Source organism: Dermacentor variabilis, chromosome 10 (assembly GCF_050947875.1).
Source record: "Dermacentor variabilis isolate Ectoservices chromosome 10, ASM5094787v1, whole genome shotgun sequence".
Taxonomy (NCBI): domain Eukaryota; kingdom Metazoa; phylum Arthropoda; class Arachnida; order Ixodida; family Ixodidae; genus Dermacentor; species Dermacentor variabilis.
Window position 1 is genome coordinate 88,346,608 of NC_134577.1, and position 26,188 is coordinate 88,372,795.

At 47.5% G+C, this 26,188-nt stretch overlaps 1 long non-coding RNA gene across 5 annotated transcripts in view; it reads right to left on the bottom strand.

Annotated features, from left to right (window-relative positions):
• Window positions 1–2,694: 2,694 nt before the first annotated feature.
• LOC142560793 (uncharacterized) overlaps window positions 2,695–26,188 on the bottom strand; it is a 68,202-nt gene continuing 44,708 nt past the window's right edge. For 3 of the 5 annotated variants that reach the window (XR_012823430.1, XR_012823432.1, XR_012823429.1), the window contains 4 exons: window positions 22,374–22,647; window positions 9,795–9,959; window positions 7,113–7,416; window positions 2,695–2,871 (listed from right to left, as the gene is read on the bottom strand). This is a non-coding gene — a long non-coding RNA (uncharacterized LOC142560793). The remainder of the gene's footprint in view (window positions 2,872–7,112; window positions 7,417–9,794; window positions 9,960–22,373; window positions 22,648–26,188) is intronic. The other 2 variants (XR_012823431.1, XR_012823433.1) reach the window with 1 other exon arrangement.

Below are 26,188 nucleotides of genomic sequence, written 5' to 3' on the forward strand. Positions count from 1 at the left end.
CCGGACCACCGACGCGACCATGCTGGCCTCGCTGCGCTGGACGGGGGACAGCAGTTCGGATCTCATGATTCGAGAAGAACGTAGTCTTGGTTTTGCTGTCTGTTCCTGTGCACCACAGTGGCCCAAGCTTCTGTGGGGGGGGGGGGGGAGGAAACCCCAATGATGGTGATGATGATGCACATGTACTGGTGGAAAGTACCCACTTACGGGGAATGCGAAACTTTGGGCGCCAGAGGACATGTAAGGCGAGAGAGAGAGAGAGAGGCGTAATAATGAGAGAGTCGGGGAGGTTAACGAGAATAGAAAATCTGGTTTTCTACCCTGCAGAAGGAGCGGAGGAGGTGACATCGAAAGTTAAGAAAATGGAAAGAGAGACAACACAGGAACGGGATAGATAGATAGATAGATAGATAGATAGATAGATAGATAGATAGATAGATAGATAGATAAACTTTATTAAAATAATAATAAAAAAAACAGCTAATGGTCGGGGCCCTTAGTCCAGGGCTCCGCTGGCTCTTGCCCTCTTCCGGACAAGGGCCGGTTACGATCACCGCGCAGGGTCACCAATTCAGCCAAAGTAGTTTGTGCAGTGTGCGTTGAGCTTCAAAATTGCAGTACTTAGCGCTTTCGTTGAGTTCGGTTGCGAAGGCTTATGAAATCTGCATTCCCAAATGCTTTGTTCTGACAATGCTCTGTGATCAATGTGTAAGAAATATTATTGAGAAAAAGAAAATGCAAGAGAGACGGAGAGAAACGTCAGTAGAAGGAACAAAGAGAAAAAAGAAAAACAGGATAGTGCATGCATATTCGAGTTCTTCAACATGAACCAATTTAAAAACAAATTTTTCAAGAAATAATCGGGTAGATGGGATGGCGTATAACGGCAGACGAGAAACTTTTGTTTTTATTGACTGTTAGAGTTGTCGCTGTCGGAGTCCAGCTGTATTGGGTGTTGGTGGTAATTAGAATAGAATGGGTGTTGTTTCCTGTCACGTATGTGGCTCCTTCCCACTATGGGGGTTCGGCCAAGAAATGGATGAATTATTGTAATTTACAAGGAATAAATTTCCGAACTTTTATGAACTTAGTGCCGTATAGCGTAGAATTATCTGTTAAAATATAATCAGTAAGGTGAGATAGAATGAATAATAATTAAGTTAAAAGTATACAAAAAGGAAAAGATAAAGTTTAGTGGACCTGTAAGATTTTTTAAGAACATTTTGTACAGCGGAGGAAGCGTCCTTGTGTCTGAATCCCAAAGTGGAGGCCTGAAAAAAAAAGCGGTTCTCTAAGTCCAGGCCAAGTCCTCGAAAGGTATTTCCAATGTTCTTTTTCTTGCCGCAGTAAAGTGGCGACAAGATAGAACGCAGTGATGGATCGTCTCTTCCTCATTACAAAAAGAGCAGAAAGGAGAAGAACCAAACCCAATCTGTCCAAGTAGAAACTCGGGGAAGGAATGCGGCAACGTAATTTTTTGAGAGAGAGTCCTCAAGCATCTTTGTGTTACAGGGTTCACTAGGCCACGGAAATACCAGGGGCATTTGGAGGAGCAGTAAGAACGTGGTTTGATAAGGATTGCATGACTGATCGCATCCGAAATCTAGCCATCGTTATATGTGCTGTCACTGGCAGAGGAATTGAAACGTGATGTCTCTGCCAGTGAATGGGCTGCTTCATTAAAAAACAAACCTTTAATTATGACTCCAAATAAAATGAACAGATTGCACATAAGTAGGAACTGGCAAGTGAAATAGTTCTAGCACGGGCGAAAAACTAGTAGCGCTAAGGGAATTGCACACATATAGTGAGTCAGTAAGAATAACAGCTGCTGTAGTCATTTGATGTAATTTACGTAAAGCTAGAATTAAGGCTATGAATTCAGTCAAAAAACAGGTACAAGATCAGAATGGTTGTGTGTACAAAAGATGATGGTCCCGATTATGGCATGTACTGCCCACTGCGGGACAAGTTCAAAATGCTAAGAAAATAGAAAAAAAGAAGATAGACGACATGATGGAAAAGGAAGCATATGTAATTCAGAAGTTGAGCGTGGTCTAAGCAATGAATGGACAAAGAATGAGAAATACAAGACATTTGCGTGAAAGCTTTTGAAGTAGATAGAATTTGAACCTCTCTGCCCGAGTCTAGCTTAACGTGGACCGTACATCTCCTTTGATGTACAGTGAGAACCGAACATTCATTCCTACAGTCCATGTTATCGCCCAGCTATGGAACTGGCCATGTGAAATTAAGATTGCAACAGCTGTTTCGGGTAGAAAACTCAACATAGCACAACAAGCATTCTTGCGACCAAAGACTAGGGCGGAGGCGCCGGGAGATAGCTTAACATGCATAATTTGGCTTAGTTGACGGTCTACTGTGAGAGAAACTACAGAGGAAGCTTAAAAGTGATCGTCGTCATGCGCATTTACCAGGGCACGCACACGCAATCTGGGATGGACGATAAATTGGATGCTTATGAGAATCGTAATCTTATTCTGCGTCTGTCTTCTCCAACATGGCAGTAGTTATAACCCAGAAAATGTGTACGGCTAGAAAAGTAGCCTCTTATAATCAATCAATCGTTTCTATCAATGAATCAATTGTTCATTTACCTTGTCCAGGAGCAATCCTAAGGTCTCAGTTCCGGCACATGGATGCAGCAATGAAAAAATGGGACAACTACAAGAGTGAGCGAATGAATAAACTTTATTGCGGAGACCAAGCCACTGATGACCGAAAGTGGGTGGCCACCCGATTCCAGGTAGCCGTGGCCCCGTGCTGAAAGCCTAGCGCTGTGCACCAGCCGTAGCTGTTCCCGAGGTCTTGGGCTTGCCTTCTGGGCTTCGCACTGGTCATCTGTTGGTGCTGGAATGGGCGAGACTAAGTAAAAACTAAGAAACAACACAAGACAAACTAATTTACAAGGAAAAATTGTGGCGTTACAGCACAATAGAAGACACATTCGTTAAAAGAGGACAAGTATAAGAAATGACAGCCATTCGATAGAACGCAAGGTAAATTCACAACAGAAGGACGGAGAAATACCTGTGGAAGTTGGGAAAGTCAATAAGGCATAATAATGGGGGAAAGCTCGATACAAATCAATGACATCGACTATGGAAAAATATTGAGATCAACAAAACAAGTGTCATTGTGAGACAGACTTTGTACTCCATGCATTGTCGAGTGTGGGCCATGGCAGGCAGCAACGAGAAATCACGCGGAAATTGAAAAACTGTGAAATTGTCTGGTTTGGCGCAAGTGCAGATACCAAGTAAATGGAAACAGGTCAGCGTGATTACGTCTGAGACGAAGTGATGATTGTGGCGACAAAGAACATAGCAGGAACGAATAAATGTTCATGTTAGTAAAGTGGTGATGGTATACACCTATATTTTAAATCCCTTCATTGATGCCACTGTTGCATCTAGATGTGCGATTCCAGACCGTGGACGGGTATTTGCTACTGGGTAAACTGCGCTGACTACCTTAGACCCGCAAGAGCAGCGACAGTTCATCCAGCGCGCACCCGGAATGGCGCGATATATTGGGGCCCTGAACTGACAGTGCTCTGTGATAATGAGGTGGGGTGACTTCCTCGTAGGGTGGAGCCCTATGAGGAAGTCACCATGTCACCCTGCACTGCCTTATTTGTGGTTTTACCGTGGGCTCTCAAACCGAACCGGCCTACTGATCTTTGGTTATTTTCTAACCCCGACAAGATATCTGATTCCATGCATAGAATGGCATTTACGATTGTTAGCGCTGGCATCATTAATCCTTTCCAGATTACACGCACCCCCAAATATTTATTGTGGACCCAAAGTGCTCCATATTTTGTTACTGCTACATTCCGCTTCTCCTTAATTTCTTGGTGGGTGCTTGAGAAAGTGTTTTCTTTATTCATATATACGCACAGGTATTTACATTGTTTGACTACGGGTATGACTCGCTGTTGAATTGACAGCACGTAATTACTGGTCTTTTCATTCAAGATCATAACTCCCGATTTCTGTGTGCTACACTTAACACCTATATTTGTCGCTGCATTGCCACAAATATTCACAAGTGTCCGTGAATCTCTTGAATTATCCGCTAGTACCAGAATGTCGTTCGCACACACGAGTCCGGGGACCTCCTTTTGCGCCATTCGTCTATAACGCACGTAGGTTAATCAAACCCTAATTCCCTGTTTTCCAGTCGCTTTGCATGCCCGATGACAGTGCCACTGCGAAGGGATCGTGCATCCCAACAAGCTTGGAGAGGCCGGTTTTCACACCTCCCAGTTCTAGCCGCCCCTACGCAGTGATTTTGGCGTTGCGGTGTTACGCCCGAGAGCGTGGGATTGTATGCCGTCAGGGCGGCCGCGTTTCGATGGGGGCGAAATGCAAGAACGCTCGTGTACTGTGCATTGTATGAAAGTTTAAAGAACCCCCAGGTGGTCAAAATTAATTGGGAGCGTCCACTACGACGTGCCTCATAATCATATTGCGGTGTTTGCTCGTAAAAACCGAATAATTTATTGTAATTAACCTTAGACAATCAATCCGTTCGGCGCAAAGCGCTGACCCTAAAAATTTCCGTATTTTTCCTTCCCAACCCAAATCTAATCGGGTCAGTACTACCCCATCTGTTAGGAATTACTGAAAAAACAAACGAACAATTATCCAGTTCTTTCCCCTAGGCCGCTGTTCTATAGGCGAATAGTATTATTCGCCTATATTTCTGCCATTTCAAGCCGGCCTTGCCCTGCCCTGCCCTCTTACGCCGACCCAGTGGCCCAGGGCCACTATGTGTGTTCCTTTCATTCCTAATAACGCTACGAAACCAGGCCTGATTCCACCAACGCTCGGAAATATAATTGGAAGCGCAGACAATGTTCCCGCGCACCTTGTGTGATGTACCGTAGCGCTGAGGTGTTTCTTGTAGAATGTTAGGAGTCCATTGAAAAAGCAGAAGTGCACATTTGGGAACATGCGTTCTAAGTTGATGAACTTAAACAAATATGGAGTTTTACGTGACGAAGTCACGATCTTATTATGGCGGTCCCGTAGCGGAGGACTCCAGAAATTGTGACCAACTGAGGTTCTTTAACGTGCACCTAAATATAAATACAGGAGTGCTTTCGCATTTTTCCCCGATCGAAAATACGGCCGCCGTAGCCGGGGTACGATCCTCCGACCTAATGCTCAGCAGCGCAGCACCATAGCCAATAAGCAACAAAGGCGGATTTCATGAACACGAATTGTGTGAAGAAAACCTGTACAAAGCATACCAACCTGCTTTATTAGAAGCGCACTGCACCTTCAATATACCGGCGGTGTTTCTTAACGGCTCCAAATTTTAGGAAATCGACCAATGTAAATCTTTCTCACATTGTTGCTATCATTTGAGTGTTGAGATGGTAACCTCCGAATACGGAGCAAGTTGAACAGTTTTGTGGGCAGTTAACGAGGTTTTAAATAGTTGACCTTGGGTGGCTAAAGAAAATGAGTAGTTTGGAACCCGTCTTCAAGATTGTGTAGCTGAGCGAATATATGTTTACTAAACATGCTCCTGTAAGAGCTAAGAACAAATATTTTGCAATTAAGCGCTCTCTGAAAGCGTAACAGAAGCGGAAAAAGATCGTCGGTAACGACCTGACCGCTCCCAGTCCTTTGCAATATTGCCATCAATGGCGAGCATGTTGCCTGTGGTCAGACAACTCTCGATTTTTATTCACATTGTTTTTCCGAAGGCAAGCCGTTTAAAGTTGAAATGTCAAGGCAGCAGTGAACACGCGCTACCGGAAGCTTGCTTGGTCACAGAAACGATGCACGATTCAATAATGGTGTGACTTAGCGTGTCATTGCCGTGAAGACATTGCGCTGCCGCCGACGGAAGCAAGAAAACCAAGGTGAACCACTTAACAGCTTCTCACGGGGCCACGCTGATCAAGGGTGGCAATACTAACGTCACAGGCGCTTTCTTTTGTCGGTTTCGCTTTCAGGAAGAGATAATGCAAGAAATGCAGTGCTATTCGCTCTTGTCTCGTGTATTTAAATATGGGTTAAATGAGTTCAACATCGCGTTTGTTTCATAGAGTAGGCGGGAGCAGGAAAATCTTCGCTCACACCCACGAACACATACAGCCACATACACAACAGCCTCTTTCCCCCTCACACACACTCTCCCCCTCGTAAGCGCGTTCTCTCTCTCTCTCTCTCTCTCTCTCACACACACACACACACACACACACACACACACACACACACACACACACACACACACACACACACACACACACACACACACACACACACACACACACACACACACACACACACACACACACACACACACACACACACACACACGAATTCTGTCTCTCCCTCGCACGCCCGCACACACACTGTATACGCATGCGGAGATATCCATGCGCACACAATCAGGCACAGATTTATTTGCATGCACGCATGCTGAAACACACACATACGAACACACATTCGCACACGCACACGCGCATGCACACACGCCGCGAATGCTCACAGACGCATACACGCATTTTCACGCACTTGCGCGCATGCAAACGCAATTACGGAGGCACAGGCACGTCGCACAGTTACAAGTGCACCCACGCACAACCACACACAGGCACCTTCAATACGTGCACACGCATAATCTCTCTCTGCCATCTCCAGTGCCTATCAGAAACCAAAGCGTGTAAACAGACTGCACAAAACACAACTCTACCATTACCGTTCGGACGCCAGCTATAACAAATCGATTTAAGGTTTAAATTTTGCGCTTCTTGAAGTCAATGCGCCCTTTGCCAGGAGGGTGCAACACGAATTGATACTTTCGTGCGATTTCACCGCCCATCCCTGACGAAAGCACCGCTTGAACGCACCACCAATGTTCCGACTGTAAGGGCCATAAGCGCATATGTTGTTAGAACGGACTACCGTCTCGTTGTAATCGGTTGAAACTTTCTGATCCTCAATTCATATTTTGAAACATAATTAAAAAAAAAATTTCCCAGTGAGTTGCACTTGTGCTTTGCCGTGAAGTTCGAGAAGAGAGTGTCCCGAATTGCCGGACATGTTTCTAAGCGAAAACTGGCGTACCTGCGCACTGTCAAGTTCTGCACGGCCGACCAGTTGGGCTCACTGGGGAAGTTGGCACAATGCGAACGAAGTCGCCGCGATGACGGCGGTCCTTCGACTTCTCGAATGTTCAGTGGCCGTTGGACAGCTGATGCAGTGTTGTCAATGCGGAACGTCGCTGGTTGACGAAATAGTTCGAACTTTAAACGTCGGGCGCTGCTTCTTCTCGGCCACGTATCTTAGGGAAGTCGATGGTTACATGCTTGAAACAGACTCGGCCGTTCGCCGCCTGGCCAAGGAGCTGCGACGAAGACAGCAGCAGCGCCTGCATGTCGCGACAAACCGTTTCTTGTGACTCAGGGAAGAAGACGGCAAACGGTGTCTCCACCGCGCAGTCGGTTTCCGGTCACTATTATAAACTGTTTCGCGCACGAAATAAAAAAAAAGAATGTGTAATGTGTGTTTAACGTCAAATGAACACCGTGTGACAGGTGGCGATCTACAACCGCGGCCTGTACTAAACTGGATTGATAATTACCGCACGGACGGATGCTTATAAATTTACGGCATGAGCAAACAGGTCCCGTGGAGATTATGCACCGAGGTACGCAAAAGAGAGTGCAATGCATCGGGAGCAATCCGTTTCAGTACTTCAAATGCCGTTATGATTTGCACCAGAAGTATATCGCGGGCTATTTTCCGACTAGGTATATGCAGACACAAGGTTACCATTAAGTACAGCTGCATTATAGTTATCCACTGCGGTCTAAGACAGGTACGCCAGCGTGACAATTTATTTATTTGCTTATTTATTTATAAATACCGCGATTTTATGCAACATCTAATTAGCAGCCCGCTGCGCATGCAACTACACAGAAAAGGAACAAAAATAGGGGAACTACATGCATACTTAAAGAAATGAGAGCGGTAAGGTTCGTTATTTTGTTTACTTATCCGCGCCAATTAGTTTAACGTCTTTTAATGATACATTACAAATATCTTACTATACGGCTTTTTCTAGCCGGCGTTTCCTGTTTATTTCTTTGATAGTAATTAGCGTAAGGAGAATCAAACTTGAAAAATGGACTGGAGCACGTTAGATGAATGAGATCAATGATATATTGCTCGCAGTCATCTTGATTTGTTGAGACATTTGTTAAAGTGCAATTGATTAATTACTCAAGGATAATTATGCAAGATAGGAAAGATTCATTTTAGTGACAACTCGCATGCAAAAAGTAGAGCACGCTCAGAAATACCTGCACCTTTAATAATCATATTTCTTCGACTCTACGTTCAGCGTGTTTTTTCCCTCCCGAGCTCTGAAGAAAGTCAGCAAAATATGATAGAAGTGACGTCAACGCGCACATAATAATAATAATATTTGGGGTTTTACGTGCCAAAACCACTTACTGATTACGAGGCACGCCGTAGTGAAGGACTCCGGAAATTTTGACCACCTGGGGTTCTTTAACGTGCACCTAAATCTAAGCACACGGATGTTTTTGCATTTCGCCCCCATCGAAATGCGGCCGCCGTGGCCGGGATTCGATCCCGCGACCTCGTGCTCAGCAGCCCAACACCATAGCCACTGAGCAACCACGGCGGGTGTCAACGCGCACATACATGTCTGCATAGCAGCGCTCTCAATAGCGTTTCAATAGAAAGAAGTCCGCATGGCCATGTCGAAAGCCGACGAGTGTGTTTGCATACGCGTTCAGCGGCGGCTTTTGGCTTATTGTTGTTGTGGAATTGGATCTTCACAGCGATGGCAGGCTCGTAAGCGGTGCGATCGGGTTCTTTCTCCCTCAATTTGCGAGCCCGCTTTTCTTTTTCGAAACTCGATGGAACGCGCTGCAATGACATTTTTTTAATATCTCGGGTGTTTTCTTCACAGCAAGGAAGAAAACTAAAACGCATAGGACATAATGTCATGGAAAGAACATTATTAAGCCTTTCTCAGCACGATCTGCAACTTTTTGAATATAAGTGGTCCCCTAAATCAAATATTATACAATTTGAATAATTAATTGTAAATAATTAGCTCACTAAATGCACTTAGAAAGAGTTTAACTACTCAAGGCGACTACAAACAATAAGCCGTTAGTCTCCTTTATAGCCCCCCCCCCCCCCCTCTTGGAGCTCTTGAATAAAAAGGTCCCCGAAAGGCGAAGCATCGATTTCGATAGCAAATTAGAAGACAGCAATGGAAGTAGGGATAGTAGTTTTATCACCGTTATAACCTTGGAAACGTTCGCTTACTAACTAAATAAGCACGGTGTCAGCGCGCATAGGCAAACATGAACATGCCACACTCGATAACTCATACTCGCGAACAAGATGGCAGCAAAATACTACAGTCAACTTAAATTATGGGGTTTTACGTGCCAAAACCACTTTCTGATTATGAGGCACGTCGTGGTGGAGGACTCCGGAAATTTTGACCACCTGGGGTTCTCTAACGTGCACCTAAATCTAAGTACACGGGTGTTTTCACATTTCGCCCCCATCGAAATGTGGCCGTCGTGGCCGGGATTCGATCCTACGACCTCGTAGCAGCCCAACGCCATAGCCACTGAGCAACCACGGTGGGTACTACAGTCAATTCAAACCGTTACAATACACCGGAGGTCGTCAACACGTCTACAATGTATGCGTCTATTATAACACAATGTTACAATGAAACTGAGTTTTCATTCATGCCTGGATGTTTTGCACGAAGACATCACTTGGTTGGTTGTCGCGGTGGGCGGAGATCAACAGGTTCTCGTAGCTACCGTCCGACGCGTCAATTTCCCGAGCGGTGACGTTGAGCAGTAGCAAAGGGGTGCGGCCGATATACAGGTAGCTTAGCCATGTTCCCGTTTCCTGTGGAAAGAGAGCGATAAAACGCATAAAGAAAGAAAGATAGATAGAAAGAAGAAAACGAAAGAAAGAAAATCAGTGCTCTTCCATTCTATGAAGAAAGATAACCAGCCAAGATGTTATGTGATTTCCTTAATGGCGAACTGCACCTCCGCCGTGGGCGGCATTGCACTATCTTTGGAATTTTTTTTCTACATGCGGACACGATATTGGGGTAAGTAGCCCTTAACGTTTGTATTGGGGAGTAGCCCTCTGTAGAAGAAAAGTGAGTGACTGAATGAATGAACGAATGAAACTTTTTATAATAATAAAGGGGGAGGCATATGTCTTCTGTGGGGAGAGGTAGAAGCGCTGTAACATTGCAGATCGTGCAATCCCATGATGCCGTCTTGGTAAAGGCTCCTATAAAAAGTTGGACGAGGTATCAGTTGCGTTTATTCTCATGGCCGGTCAGGATAGCGGTTGACCAGACTCCCTGAATCACCATGAGCAGGCCAGTCTGGATTCACGTTTGTCCAATAAAAGCTGCTCGTTAAAATGTTTAAGCAATGCTAAATGATTAGTTTGTGCTTTGTGATGCTTGTACGTCCATTCTCTTGGTTTCAAAAGTAGAGCAGTGCCAGATAAAATTATTAGTGTCTGCGTGACAGTGAAGTCTCGCAATGAGTTCACGTTACTGTGGTGACGTCACCTTTTTTAGCTAGAGTATTGATAAAGAATGGCCCCCTTTTTTTATCGTGCACAAACTTCTTTAAGCGAAAAGGTCCCAAATACTATACCAGGCTCGGAACGTAAAGCTGTGATTCCGCCTGCTACCCGCCTCCTACTGTAACCGCTCGTGAATTATTGTTGGTAGACAGCTACCGTATTTACTCGATTCTAAGCACCCCCCTTTTTTTTCACGATCGCGATGCCGAAAGTGAGCGGGGGTGCTTAGATTCGAAAAATCTAGAATGATCCCCCCCCCCCCCCGCCCCGGCTTCCTCTTTTCAGTGCGACATCACGACGAGACGAGAAAGGTGCGAGAAATAACATAAACGGCGCGAGTCCGGCTGTACGGCGTACTCGCGCCGCGGACGCTATGCCACCTCGGGACTCCGGCGGCTCCGGCTCGATGACAGGGTGAGCAAGCGCGCTTGGAGGCCTTGGGTACGCGCTCTTCCTAACAAATAGGGGGTGCTTAGATTCGCATGCAAACTTTTTTCCCAAATTTTTGCGAAAATAGAGGTAGGGTGCTTAGAAACGCGAAAATACGGTATACGTGTCAAATTACGTTTGCCGATGACAAGGCATAAAAGTATTCACGCGCTCACATGTGGACGCGTACTTCTTTCCCAGCTCCTCATTGTCAGATGCATTGCTTGTTTTCCTAACTAAGACACGCTGCAGGCATTACAGAGAGGGCTCCTATACACGTGGGACTGTCTGTGTTTCTCGTTATACTTGAGCAGTTAACCGAGCATGCATGTTGCGCGCGCGGTAGGTCGAGGGGGGGGGGGGGGAGTGCAGGAGCGTACTGTCTAACACGTAGATGCCCGACCGTCAGGACAGATGCGAGCACCGCAAGAAGCGAAAAAAAAAGAAAGATGCCTTTACATTGGTGCTTACCACTTCAAGAAGATCGGCATCTAGCTCGTCTTCAATGATACCTTTATGCTGTGGAAAAGCACGTTTGGGTTCACTATGGTACTAATCATTCAAGCAGGATACACATCGACGTATCATTCAAGCATAAGGGAGCTCATAGTTGCAAGTATCCAAAATTGTATGTCCGCGCATGTGGTGCACAAAACTCGCAACGTGACGGTGCTCTTGCTTTTGTATTTTAAAGCCATGGCTTTATTAGCCTCTTCCTGTGACCTTTTCACTGCTGCCCCTGATGTTTCGCAAACCCCGTGTGGGGCTTGTGCAGAGTGTGCATTGGCCTCGAGCTCCACCACTGGAAAAGCTGGCGCCACCGTCGGCGTGACGTCCTATTAGGGATCACGTGGACATAGCGGCCGCGTCGGCTGCTTCGGGAGCGCCGAAGCGAGCTGAAAACGAGAGTTTTAAATTCCCTCGTACGCTTTTCCCGCTTCGAGTGTCTCCTTTACGACGCTTGAAAGCACTACAATAGGTAGTGGCTGCCTTTGAAGGCGCGCGACATGGTAGACTACTGCTCGGTGCCGCAGTGCCGGACGTGCGCAACGGAGCCCGGTGTCAGCCTTATTCACACGTAGCCGCAGGACAAGCTGCGTGAAGCTTGGCTCGCGAAACGTAAAACCGACAAACAGTCGTCGGCTACAACTCGAGTATGCAGCAAGCACAGACGCGAGGAAGATTTCTGCTACGGCGCCGGGTCTGCGATGTTCGGAAAACGCGCACTGAGACGCTCGCTCGAGTCCGCTGCCCGACTAATGTCATGACGGTTTGGTCTATGAACTTGTCGATGCTATAGATATTGGCAAGTTCACTGGAGTGGAAAGGGAGCGGTAAAAAGCACATTAAAAAAAGCATGGCATATGGTAATGTTTGTGCTACGAAATAATGCACTGGATTACAAAAAAGCAGCAGTGCGAAATCGCACGCCGAGAACACCGATAAACATGGAGTGCAACGCAACTCGAGAAATAATATTGAAACGTCCATGAATTTAGAAAAAAAAAAGATTGAATCGTCGCGACGGCACATCACAGTCCCGTAGGCGTCAAAGTCTCTACAATGAAATTATTTTTGAACAGCTCTGATAGCGCCCACGCAACAATGGTTGCTTGTATACTGTCAAATGCTCGTATTCTGCGGCCTAAAGCTCATGACACGGTGCGAAAACGCGCACGCGGCCAAAGCGAAACAGTGCGCGGACAAGCATGCAGACGCGCAGTCGGTCGCTGCGAATCTGTGCGACCGCTGCATATAGGCTTCATTCTATTACGCTCCATTTAGTTATACAAACACTATAAGAACGTATTTCACATAGTTTACTCTCAGCGTTCACCTACCTTTCACGCAAGGAGGAGGTTCGGGAGACTCTATAGATAAGAGATAGCGTCTGTAAACGATTCTGTACTTTCAGTTTGTCCAAGATTATTATTTAGAGAGTAAAAAACTTCTCTCGTTTCGAAAGTACGTACAGAAATATCCGGAAGAGCTCGTGCGTGGTGTTTTCAGTGAGCGCTGACAATCTGTGTGACCACTGCATTGAGGCTTCATTCTATTACGCTCCATTTAGTTATACAAACACTATAAGAACGTATTTCACATAGTTTGCTCTCAGCGTTTACCTACCTTTCACGCAACGAGGAGGTTCGGGAGACTATCGCGGCGACCGCGCGCAGTGGCGTTCACTGTACGTAATCGGTAAAGAGATAGCGTCTGTAAACGATTCTGTACTTTCAGTTTGTCTAAGATTATTATTTAGAGAGTAAAAAACTTCTCTCGTTTCGAAAGTACGTACAGAAATATCCGGAAGAGCTCGTGCGTGGTGTTTTCAGTGAGCGCTGACAGCAAAACCTATGAGGAGCGCGCCCCGTGATCCCTCATACTACGCCAGCGAGGCGCTTCCGATAGATTGCGACTCCGTAACTCCTCGCCGCCAATAGAGATGGCGTGAACGTGGCAGAGAGGATAGGCGACGTGAGAAGCTCCTTTGGACCTTTGCACCGCGTCGAATGCGACAAGGCCCTCTTGAGCTCCCTGCGCGTCGCCGCAATACTCTCTTGACAGCTGTAATTATTCGTGAACTCCCGCCAACGCATTGCGGGAACTGGATCGCTTACCTTTCTACAAACGTGCGACCGTCAAGAGGGGATGTGTATAGAATGGCAGAGAGTAGGGGGAGCGGAGGCGGAGAATAGGTAGAATGGGACGCAGCCAAGAAACTCTTGGCGCTCTTCGCTCGCAACTCGCATGTATGTGGGGAGGGCGGGAGAGGGAAAAGGCGACGTGAGAAGGCGAGCAAACGCTACTAAGGTGCGTCGCTGGGCGCGCCTCCAAGGCACCCTATCTACTACTAAGACACGACAGCGGTTGCGGACAAACTGAATAAGTTCAAGTTGAAGGTGCGGCACGGTACATTTCTGCTATATCTGAAAAATAAACACCACCCAACTTTGTTAAGCGGACAACTGAGGTACGGCGCGCAGACTGAAGGCAGCACTAAAGCACCGTAGCGTCTAGACGACATCGTATAGCACCGTAGATTCCAGGCGTCTCACTTCAATTGAACCCTTCTGTGCCCGCGTTGGTAGCTTTGCGGCTACGGCATTGCTGGAAGTTAGTTAGTTAGTTAGTTAGTTTGGGTTTAGTGGCACAAAGGCAACTAAGGCCATGCTGCGCCAGTCACAAGACAAAATGGCGGATTCGATCCCGACCGCGGCAGCCACATTTCCACGGGGATGAAATTCAAAAACGCTCGTCTACTTAGGTTCAGGCGCTGGTTAAGGAACTCCAGGGGGTCAAAATTAATAAGTAGACTGAACCTATGACGTGCCTCGTAATCCGACTGTGGTTCCGGCACGTACAGTCTCATAATTGAAGCAAAGTTTAACAGCACTGCCCCTATGCGATGAGCCGTGTGAGGCAATGACAATACTAACCTACTCGGAGATTTCGAACAATGGTGCGCAACAACGCCTCAAGCAAACATCTCACCGTGTTCTGTGTACTACGACGACAAACAGCAGGGGCACACGCAAGGTAACATTTACCATCAACTCGCCACTCTCGCATTGTGCTAAACGCAGAATAAATGAAACACTCCCCGGGAGCGTTACCGCTAATTATCGTCAATCAAAGGAAACAGTACAGAATTCTTGGCTTACGTCGATTTCCACAGCGCGTCGGATCCGCATATTTCTCCAGCGCTTGCACAGACGTGTATCTGGTTAAGAATGATGTTCTGAACTCGAAAAAATTTATGCCGCAGTCCGCTTTCGTTGGAAGTTTCGCCATCTCCCTTGCTTCTTTTTTCTGGACGTCTTATATATATATATATATATATATATATATATATATATATATATATATATATATATATATATATATATATATATATATATGAGCACGGTGCAACTGGCTTAGCACAGTGGCTAGAAAGCATTTTTTCTACCTACGAGCTACGGTAGCTTCAGTTATTAGACAGTTTTAGTTTGGCGTTTTCAACCGAACGTAAAAGCATTACGTACGTAAATAGCGTCGTCCTCACTGCGCATGCTCGGAACGTTACTGGGTTTCTGCGGTTTACGCGCGCTATGATAACGTGTGTCATTTGGCGAGTTTAACTTCCGTAATGTTCACGGACGCGAAGAAATGGCGTTGTCCAACATGGCGGCACCCATGGCTCCCGCTTCAGCGTGAATTCTCGTGATGGCTACGCTCTCACTCGCGTCGATCGCCAGTAACTATTGTAATGAGCTTTCGCTCTCTCTAAACTCACCTGAAAGGTTAGTTATGAGCGCATAGCACGTCCATTTTCTGAGATCGTTCGGCGATTCTGGCGCCCGCACGCCTAACAAGACGCATCCAAATAGCAACAACAGGATGCTTGCTAATGGACCGTCTTGGCTCGGATACGTTTGGCAGGAGGCACCAGACGGCGCTATGTTAGCCCTGTTTTATAACGTTTTCGTTACGTTTGTGATTACGTAAACTAAATGACTTGAAAGGGCACGCAACGTAACGTCCCGTAAAGGTGATTACGTTTAACGTACGTAAGGCGACAAACGCTATTCTAAAACTGTCTTACACCGCATACGCAGCACAGCGGAACTGGCGTGGAAGCTTTGATGCATAGCGCCAACTATACAGCCATTGAACAGGTAGGACTCGGCAGACTCAACTGTTTAAATGGCTAATGATGCCTTGTCTTCAGAAAGACAGACTTTGCCTGAAGAAAGAACGTCAGCTATTGTTCCGTATAAACCTTCAAGATGTCTTCGCCTGCACCATTATTCCAGTAACGCACTTGCCGCAAAAAAAAAAAAGAAAAATGTCGAGTAGTTTTCAAGACTAACCATAGCGTCGATTCTTTGTGCAAGCCTATTCGTTGCGTATAAGGGAAGCAGCGCACAAAATGCTCACAGTGAGAGACAGAAAAAAAAAAACAGCGCTTCAGGATTGCCATATGACGACACAAGAGCAGAGCAGTGTGGATCACTCTTGTCGCCGTTATAGCGCTGGTTACTACGCCAGTTTTTAATGCCGTGTTGAACGTATTATTGCTTTTTCAGGCGCAGTACGTACACCATGTGCGTATGCAGGCGTACATAGCGTCCCTTTGTAGCATATTACAGAATTCTAGGAACAGGCTGTCTGAAGCGACGACAGCCCACACCAGCGACACGGAGAGCCGCCTGTGTATTACAAAAAAGTTGAAGATTTATGATCGCCATATCGAAAACCAGCCGCAAGAAGAGTGATTCCCGAAACCATGTGCGGCATGGAATTAGGACAGTGAAGCTTGCACACCATGGTTTTAGCGCGTGGTAACGAACCACAGGCGATAATACAAAAGCCGCAGCTCTCTACGACGGAGTCCACTGTGAGAGAAAGTAGAGCTTCGGGAGATGTTAAGCCCGAAACCTATTTGACTTTTGTTGTTCCTCAGTGTGTGCCTGCGCAAACGCGATCGTAATTCTGTAAACTTGTTCGTATACGCATAACTTACGCATCGGTTCTTCACAAGCCAGTTTCGTGCTACATGTGCTTGCCCCTTGTACAAGTCCACAGCCCAAGAGGCCTACTGGTGTATTTCACGCAAAAATATTAGGGTGTTTTACGTGCCAAAACCCCGATCTGTTTATGAGGCACGAAGTAGTGGGCGACTCCGGCTTTTTGGACCACCTGGAATTTTTTAACGTGCACCCAAGTCTGCGTAGACGAGTGTTTTCGCATTTCGCCCCCATCTAATAAACGCAAGCCCTCGGCATGACAGATCGCTTTGTGCGCTGATATCCAAGGCCCGTGCAAGTATCGAGAATCAGTTTCCGAGCTGATACGCTTCGATAACTCGGGTGGAAGCGCTGTTCGGGCTCTCGTTATGCTGTGCTAACGTAATACACAAAAATTATTTCGCGCGGCTGCATCAATACCCCGGCGCTAGTAGATCTGGGAACTCCGGTTGTGTGCGCTGCGTGTCATATTGTTACGTGTGGAAAGACACAGATGAAAGAGGCCATTTACAGGCTATTTACACTGGAGCTAGAGCGCCAGGCCGGCACTCGCTCGCGCCAAGGGCACAGACCCACTTCGTCGTCGTTCTCGCGGCGGCTCGTCCCTTGAGCATCGCTCGATGATATCGCAATACTACCCCCCGGCGGCAAAAGCGCCGTCACGGTGCTGTTAAATATCCAAAGCGCGTGCAGAGTTGTAGGGTTTCGCTCGGGCGACGTAGACAATGTCACTGGTTGTCACAGCGGAGGACGTAGTGGGCGTGGCTAGAACATTTCATAGGTGACATCGGTCACTTGGCGGAGCACGCGATATGGGCCTGTGTAGCAGGAAAGCAGTTTTTCACAAGGCCAACTTTGCGCGATGGTGATCAAAGCAACACGAGGGTGCCGGGCACAGAATGGAGATCACGGTGACGGAGGTCGTAGCGTTGCTTTTGTTTGCCTTGAGAGACTTGTAGACGAGCGCGCGCAAGTTGGCGAGCATGGTCAGCATGGGCGATGACATCACGGGCATAAGCGCTAGTTGAAGCTGTGGTGGACGGAAGCACAGTATCCAGTGGTAGCGTCGGTTCACGGCCATACAAGAGGTAAAAAGGCGAAAAGCCAGCAGTTTCGAGACGGGAAGAGTTGTACGCAAAGGTAATGTAAGATAGAGCCTGGTCCCAGTCACGGTGGTTGTCTGAAACGTATTTGGATAGCATGTCTGTAAAGGTGCGGTTCCAACGCTCAGTGAGGCCGTTCGTTTGAGGGTGGTAGGAAGTGGTAAATTTATGCTTTATTGAGCAGGCACGCATGATGTCGCCAATGACTTTGGCTAAGAACGTACGGCCACGGTCTGTTAGCAATTGACGCGGAGCTATATGAATCAAAATGATATCATGCAGGAGGAAGTCCGCAACAGCAGTTGCGCAACTGGTCGGAAGAGCGCGGGTTACGGCATAGCGGGTCGCGCAGTCCACCGCGACTGCAACCCACTTGTTTCCTGATGTAGATTCCGGAAATGGCCCGAGAAGGTCTAAGCCGACACGATGGAAGGGCTCGGCGGGGATGTCGAGCGGCTGCAGGTAACCAGCGGGGAGCTGGGAAGGCTTCTTGCGTCGTTGGCAAAGTTCACAAGAGGCGAAGTAACGTCGTACTGAACGGGCAAGGCCCGGCTAGAAAAAACGGCGACGTACACGGTCATAGGTTCGAGATACGCCGAGATACGTCGAGATACGCCGTGAAGCTCTTGTAGAACGGTTGAGCGGAGGTGCTTAGGTATGATAAGTAGGAACTCAGAGCCGTCCGGAAGAAGGTTACGACGGTACAGAGTACCGTCGCGGAGCACCAAGAGGCGTAGTGTGGCGTCGGCCGGAGAGTGTTCAAAACGGTCGATGAGTGCTCTGATGTAGGCGTCACGACATTGCTCGTCGGCGAAATTAAGCAGCTGTGACACAGAGAATACGCAAGCAGCACTGGTAATATTGGAGGAGTAAGGGTCGTCAACAGGGTAACGCGACAAGCTGTCAGCGTCTTGGTGCAGGCGGCCATACTTGTAGACCACGGTATATGAAAATTCTTGTAGCCTCAAAGCCCATCGACCAAGCCGGCCTGTAGGATCTCTTAGTGATGAGAGCCAGCAGAGAGCATGATGGTCAGTGACTACGGAAAAAGGGCGACCGTAAAGGTAAGGACGGAACTTCGCAACCGCCCAGACTACAGCAAGGCATTCTCGTTCCCTAATGGAATAATTCCGCTCCGATGGGGTGAGGAGGCGGCTCGCATAAGCAATAACGCGATCATGGCCACGCTGGGCTAAGACGGCACCTACGCCATGACCGCTGGCATCTGTACGCAAGCCTGTAGGGGCACCAGGGTCGAAGTGGGCAAGGATAGGTGGTGAGGAGAGAAGAGTGACGAGACGAGAGAAGGCGGCGGCTTCTGCAGTACCCCACGAGAATTGCACGCCTTTCTTCAAAATATTAGTGAGGGGTCTAGCAATTGCCGCAAAATCTTGAACAAAACGACGAAAGTACGAGCATAGCCCTACAAAGCTTCGAACGTCTGCGGCTGTCTTCGGAACCAGAAAGTCTCGGACAGCGCGAGTTTTGTCGGGATCAGGCTGTACTCAGGAAGCGTCAATGAAGTGGCCCAGAACAGTAATTTGGCGGTGGCCGAAACGACATTTGGACGAGTTAAGTTGCAGCTTCGCCTTTCGAAATACATCAAGTATAGCTGAGCAAAATGCGAACAAGGTGAATGCAGGAGCCAACGTTTCGACAAGTGGACTTGTCTTCTTCAAGGCCGAGACAATCAAGTATAGCTGTTAGACGCTCAAGGTGAGTGTTGAACGGGGGCGAGAAGACAATGACGGTCGTCGCGGTAGCAGATGCATGTGGACCATTTGAAACCTCGGAGCAAGGAGTCCATCATACGTTAAAAGATGGCAGGGGCGTTGCATAATCCAAACGGCATTACTTTAAATTGGTATAGGCCATCAGGAGTGATGAACGCGGTTTTTTCTCTGTCCATATCGTCAACAGCAATCTGCCAGTATCCAGAACGAAGATCTATAGAAGAGAAATAGCTGGAACCGTGGGGGCAGTCAAGGGCGTCGTCTATAGGTGGGAGCGGGTAGACGCCCTTCTTAGTAATGTGGTTCAGATGACTGTAGTCTACACAGAAGTGCCACGTGCTATCCTCCTTAACCAACACTACAGGTGACGCCCAGGGACTCGACGAAGGCTCAATGATGTTTTTGTCTAGCATTTTGTTCACTTCGCTTTGAATTACTCGGCCTTCCGACACAAACTCGATACGGTCGTCGGTGAATAGGAGTAGCATCGCCAGTAAGAATCCGATGCTTGACCGGTGGCGTCTGGCCTAAAGGGCGATCGTCGAAGTCGAAAATATCTCGGTAGGACGATAATACTTGGTAAAGGTCTTCAGCCTGCGCAGAAGACAGGTCCGTCGCAACCATTTTCTGTATCTTGGTATCGGCGGCCGAGGCTGGCACGATGGGCCTGCTAAGCTCGCAAGAAGCATCGGTCGATAAAGTTGCCACGTGATGGTCGCCGATACAATCAACGTTGGCAAGGCAAATACCTTGCGGTAGAATTTGCTCTGTCACTCCAAAGTTAAAGATAGGCAAGAAAGTGCGGTTCGCAGTAACAGTAAGTATACTGTGAGGCACGGTAACGTCATACTGCAGTGGAACGTCGTGCAGAGGAGTGACGAGGTCCTCGCCATCAGGGACTGGTGGGGAAGACAAGAGTTCAATATAGGCTATTGACTTTGGCGGCAGGAGAATAAGCCGGTGGGGCGTAGGCGGCACTGGGGTGCGTGAGAATGTTCTGCGAGAATCGGCAACTCAAGGCGAAGGGTACTGGCAGAGCAGTCAATAAGAGCAGAATGCGCGGAGAGAGAATCGAGGCCGAGAATGAGGTCGTGGGGGCAATGATCAACCATGGTGAAGAGGACAGGAGTGTGGCGGCCGGCGATGCTAACACGTGTCGTACACATGCCGATGATAGGCACAGTACCGCCATCCGCAACGCAGACGACGCGTGCCGACGCTGGAGTGAGGAGCTTGTTCAGACGTCGTCGGAAGGCAGCGCTCATAATAGAAAGATGTGCTCCGGTATCGATGAGTGCCGCGACAGGTTAGCCATCAACGTCAACGAGGTTTTGGTTCGTAGGTAATGTGAGCAGAGGGTTTGAGGGGAGGGTGGACAACGCAGCTTCACCTCCAGAAGCTGCAGTGTAGTTTTCCGGCTGGGTCCGGTAGGCGATAGGCGGGGAAGAGAAGCGGTGGGGTTGGGGCGAACGAGACTGACGGCGTCGAGGTGAGGGCGAGCGGCTGTAGCGAAGGTTCGGAGCAGGGGCATCAGCGGCAGTGGGTTCACAGCGGGTGGTATAGGGAACAGAAGGTCCAAAGGTGCGTATAGGGAACAGAAGGTCCAAAGGTGCGGAATAAGCGCCGGCGTATGTCCGAGGAGATAGTGGCCATCGGTTGCGGCAGTGACGAGCGACGTGGCCGATGCGACAGCAGTGGAAGCAGATCGGCCTCTCATCAGGGGTACGCCATTCGGACGGGTTGCGGCGAGATGCGGCAGAAAAGGACTGCCGGGGACGAGGAGGGCTACTAGAGAACTGGGGAACAGTGCGTGGGGACGATGAATACACGGAGTTTAGACCCATGTTCTCGAATTCCTGTCTGACGACGGCCTGAATCATCGCAATCGTTGTTGCTGGTGGATCGGGAGGCGTCGCGGAGAAAGCTGGAGAACAGGCGGCCTCGAACTCGCGGCGAACAATACGGGTTACGTCGTCACAGGGAGTGGTCTGACGCGGTCGACCCTCACATGTCGACGTAGCAGCAGTGTTGGGGAGCCGCGTGATGCGGTGTGATACGGCGGCTCTTAGCTTGTTCAAGGCGACGGCATCCTTTGATGATGGCGTCGATAGTCGAGACGTGGCCGAAAACAAGCAAACTGAAAGCATCTTCGGCGATGCCTTTTAGCCCATGCGACACTTTATCAGCTTCAGACATAGTATCGTCAGCTTTGTGGCATAGAGCCAAGACGTCGAGGATGTATGAAACTACGGCTCTGTAGATGTCTGAATACAAGACACAAGAGCCTTTCTCGCGGCAGCCTTGCGCCCAATGGTGTCGCCGAACAGTTCCTTCAGCTTTTCTCTGAAACTGTCCCAACTAGTTCTCTCGTCGTCATGCGTTTGGTGCCACACTCGTGGGGTGCCGCCGAGATAAAAGATGACATTGGCGAGCATGATCGTTGGGTCCCACCTGTTATTAGCACTGCCATGTTCATAGAGCTTGATCCATTCGTCAACGTCCTCTCCCTTCAGCCCAGAGAACACACCAGGGTCGCGATATTGGGCAACCGTGATGATTGGAGCGTTGCAGAGGTGGTCTCGTCACCGGGAGGTATGGTGACAAGCTCGATGTACCGACCACTCCGGGGTTCCGTGTTGAGGACGGGGATCGCTGACCTCCACCAGAATGTTGCGTGTGGAAAGACACAGATGAAAGAGGCCATTTGCAGGCTATTTACAGTGGAGCCAGACCACCAGGCCGACACTCGCTCTCGCCAAGGGCACAGACCCACTTCGTCGTCGTTCTCGCGGCGGCTCGTCCCTTGAGCATCGCTCAATGATATCGTAATAATATGAATGCTATAGTTATGTCTGATTGCGTAGTATTTTAGCTGAAACTGCAAATTTCTGATTTGAGACACGTGTTCTAGAAACAAAAAAGAAAGTGGCATACCGGCGTTTTGACAAGCTCAGCAAAGTCGACGTCTTACGAATGATGTCGCGTCGATGACAGTGGCCCCTAAACTTCTTATTTGCTTCAAGGCTCTTTAGTGACTGGAGCGGGGTCGTCGATGCGGAACGTCGGTATTGGCGAAATAGTTCGGCTGTAGGGGTCGGGCTGTGATACTCTCTGGCCACGTCTTTGGGAAGTCAATGGCTACCGGCTTGAAGCAGAGTCTGCCGTTTGCCGCTGGGTGAAGGATTTGCGACGAAGACTGTAGCAGTGCCTGCGTGACGTGAAAAAGCCATTCCGTTTGAATATACATTAAAAAAAAGTAAACGTTCAAACATGGCATGATCTGATTCACTTACTGTCAAATGTTTTCCACACGAAAAAATAAGAATGTGCAATTTAGCCATGGATGAAACTGTACATGCGGCGTTCCGAATGAAATGGCACTGAGAGATTGACGGCATATTGGCACATGCACTTGTTCATCTTTTTCCGGTGACCGCTTTTGAGCCGCTACCAAACGTTGAACGTTATCGCTCGGCGGAGGACGCGCCTCCATATATCGGAAGTTTCTCGAATGTTATCGGTGGTTCTATTCGTTGTCTGTTGTCATGGCACGTTGTCTGACCAGATTGTACACGCGACCCGATTTCTGCAGTGCGTTAAAGAAGGTACGCAGGCACCAGCGATTATGCTGGCATGCTTGGCACGCTGATCAGATTTCGACGATCGCCGACTGTGCTCGCCGCTATCGTTGTACTTTGAGTGTCAATTTCTGTTGTGGGGTCAGATTCGTCCAATGAAGAGTTAGTTTCATGATTCAGAGTTTTCGCCCCTATGTTGCTCAGCGTTACTAGAACGTGGCATCTGGTAGAGGCGCTTTGCGCTAATGTACAGGGTGGTCCTTTATAAAAGGAAACAAGCGAGCGCGTGGCCTGTGCTCTGCGGAGGCTGCTTAGAGTGCCGTCAACAGGCAACAAAGGGAAGCACGAACGCTTGTAGCGCCATCTACTGGCGGCCAGAACAAGCAGACACGGCTGATAGGCAAGCCGCTGTGGACTGCCTCCCACGCCAGGTGGATGCGTAACAGGCGGGGCCTGCAACGCAGCGTCTGCTGCTAGCAAACCGCACCTTGTACGCTAGCACCTTGGAAACATGGAAGGATCAACATATGCCCACTAGGTAATAGGAAGTCCCAGCGTATTTCAATGCATAAGCATACTCTGGCGAGTACCGTACCAAGATGGGTCCGGCACGCGAAATTTGTAATGCCTTGTATCTGCCCAAAAATGTGTAATGTGTGACGTTACGACATTGAATCGTTATAAAACTTATAATAGTGTAAATGGTAGATGATTGGTAGCTTTATCAGCGATGAGGAACAATCGAAAAAAGATTTATTAGAGAGTATAACCATACCGATACATAGGGTCCACAGAAAATCCATGGCGAAGCCTATAGTAGGGGCGGGCCAACTTGAAATTTGGGTGTAGGCCAACAAAAATTTGGGAGTGGGCTAAATTAAATTGGGGGGTGGACCAACTTGAACGTTGGAGGGGGGCTAACATGAAATTTAGGGTGGGTCAACTTGAACTTTGGAGGTGTGACAACTTGAAATTTGAGGATGGACCAACTTAAGAGGAAGCTTTAGCTCAAGTGCCCCTATCTAAATACATGTAAAAGGAGAATTCGTTTTTCTCGGCAACCACTGCACCAAATTTGACGAGGTTTGTTGCATTTAAAAGACAAACTTAAAATCTAGTGACTGTTGGTTTCGAATTTTTGAGTTAGATCGTCAATGTTTTATTAAAAATTGGCAAAAATCGAAAATTTTCAAAAAACGAAACTATCAAGTTTACAACTCTGTAACTTAACCACTAAAAATTATAATACAATTCTGTGAATTGCATCTAATAGTACATCTAAAGCGGACAAAATTGATATGTTACACATGAATATTAAAAAATTTAATCATAGAGAAATACAACTTTTGCAAAACCGTTGTAACCAACGTAACAAATTCACGTAAGATGTAAAATGACATATTGAATTTGTCCGCTTTGAATGATCTAATGGATGCCGTTTACAGAACCGCGATATCGGTTCTTGATGCAGAGCTATGAATTTATAAACTTCGTGCTTCTATTTTTTTCAAACGGTCAAATATTTGAAAATCGTTTTAAGAAAATTTAAGCCCTAAATCGAAATTCCGCTTCCAACAGTCACTAGAATTTAACTTTCTCTTTCAAATGCGACAAATTTCATCAAAATCGGTCCAGGGGTTATCTCATAAAAACGTTTTTTCGTTTTACATGTATTTGAATAGGCCGCGTCGGAGTTCGGCCCGAGCTAAAGCTTCCTCTTAAGTTTGGTAGTCGGCCAAACTGAAATATGAGGGTGAGCCAAATTGAAATTCGGGGGTGGGCGAATTTGAAATTTGGGTGTAGGCCAACATAAATTTGAGGGTGGGCCAATTTAAATTTCTCGGTGGGCCCCCAGCTGAAAATTTGGGGGTGGGCCAACTTGAAATTTTGAGAAATCTGGAGGTGGGCCAACGTGACATTCGAGCGTAGGACAACTCAAATTTGGTAATGGGTCAAGTTGAAATTTGGGGGTGGGCCAACCTAAATTTGGGGGTAGGCTTATGCACACTTTGAGAATGCCAGTAGAGTTTCTGCGTACTTTTTTGTAGCACGGAGCCCTGGCTACATCTCATAGCATGAATAAACGTCACCTGATTCGAAGCGGTTTAGGAGAGAAGTGCACTGAAGCGAAACGTAAGCTTAGTTAAAGAAACGTAATTATTTTGTTACTTATTATTCAGGATTAGGTATTTCTATATTGACGACGTTTGCTTAATAACTTAATCAGTTAATTGTAATTAAAATTACGACAACGACGTTCATATATGTAATTATTAAGATTATTTAATTAGGTATAACTAATATCAAGGTAACTAAAATCCTTGATTGGGTTCCTTTGATTAGTCTAATAATTTACCATCAATTGATTTTAATTAGCCGGAGTATTCCTAATTACCCTCTGTTAATCGCCTTTACACTTGACTAATTTTATCGTAACTAATTTTATTAGTCTTTTCAACCTTACTTACACTTACACCTCTCGGTAATCACTATATATAGTCAAAATTATCAATGTCATTAGTCATACGTAGTTATAAGGTATTCTTATATACTCCTGCATAGCGCCTCAGGTGTATCTATGCATGCAATGCATCCTGTCACGCGTTACAGACAGAAAACTGGACGGACGGACTGACGGACGGACAAAGTTCTGATGGAAGAAGGCATAGAATACTTACGAATTAACATAGGTACTCCAGGAGTGCCTAATAACTACCGGCCGTATATTTACGCTTCCACGTTCCATTGCACTTGCGTATACAACGCGGTTTGCTAGCAGCAGGCATTGAGGTGCAGGCCCCGCTCCTCGCCCAACAGACATACGAGGAGGGGGGGGATACCAGCTGACTCCAGCAGGCGCTTGCTTCTCAGCCACGCCTGGTTATTCTGGCCGCCAGCCGATGACGCCACAAGCAGGCGTGCTTCGCCTTGCTGTCACGTGCTGGCGCTCTAAGCAGCCTCCACAGAGCACGGGCCACGCGGCCACATTCACAAACATTATCACGGCCCACGCCGTGATAATGTTTGTGAATGTTCACCCTGTGGACGTCGATGTGTTGTGTCCGGGTCGATAGATTCTGCTTCACGATGACGCCAGGGATGAGAGTGGTATAGTCGGACGGGTCACGGAAGGCCTAGGAACGAACAGCAGGGTAGGCCTGGCACAGTCTG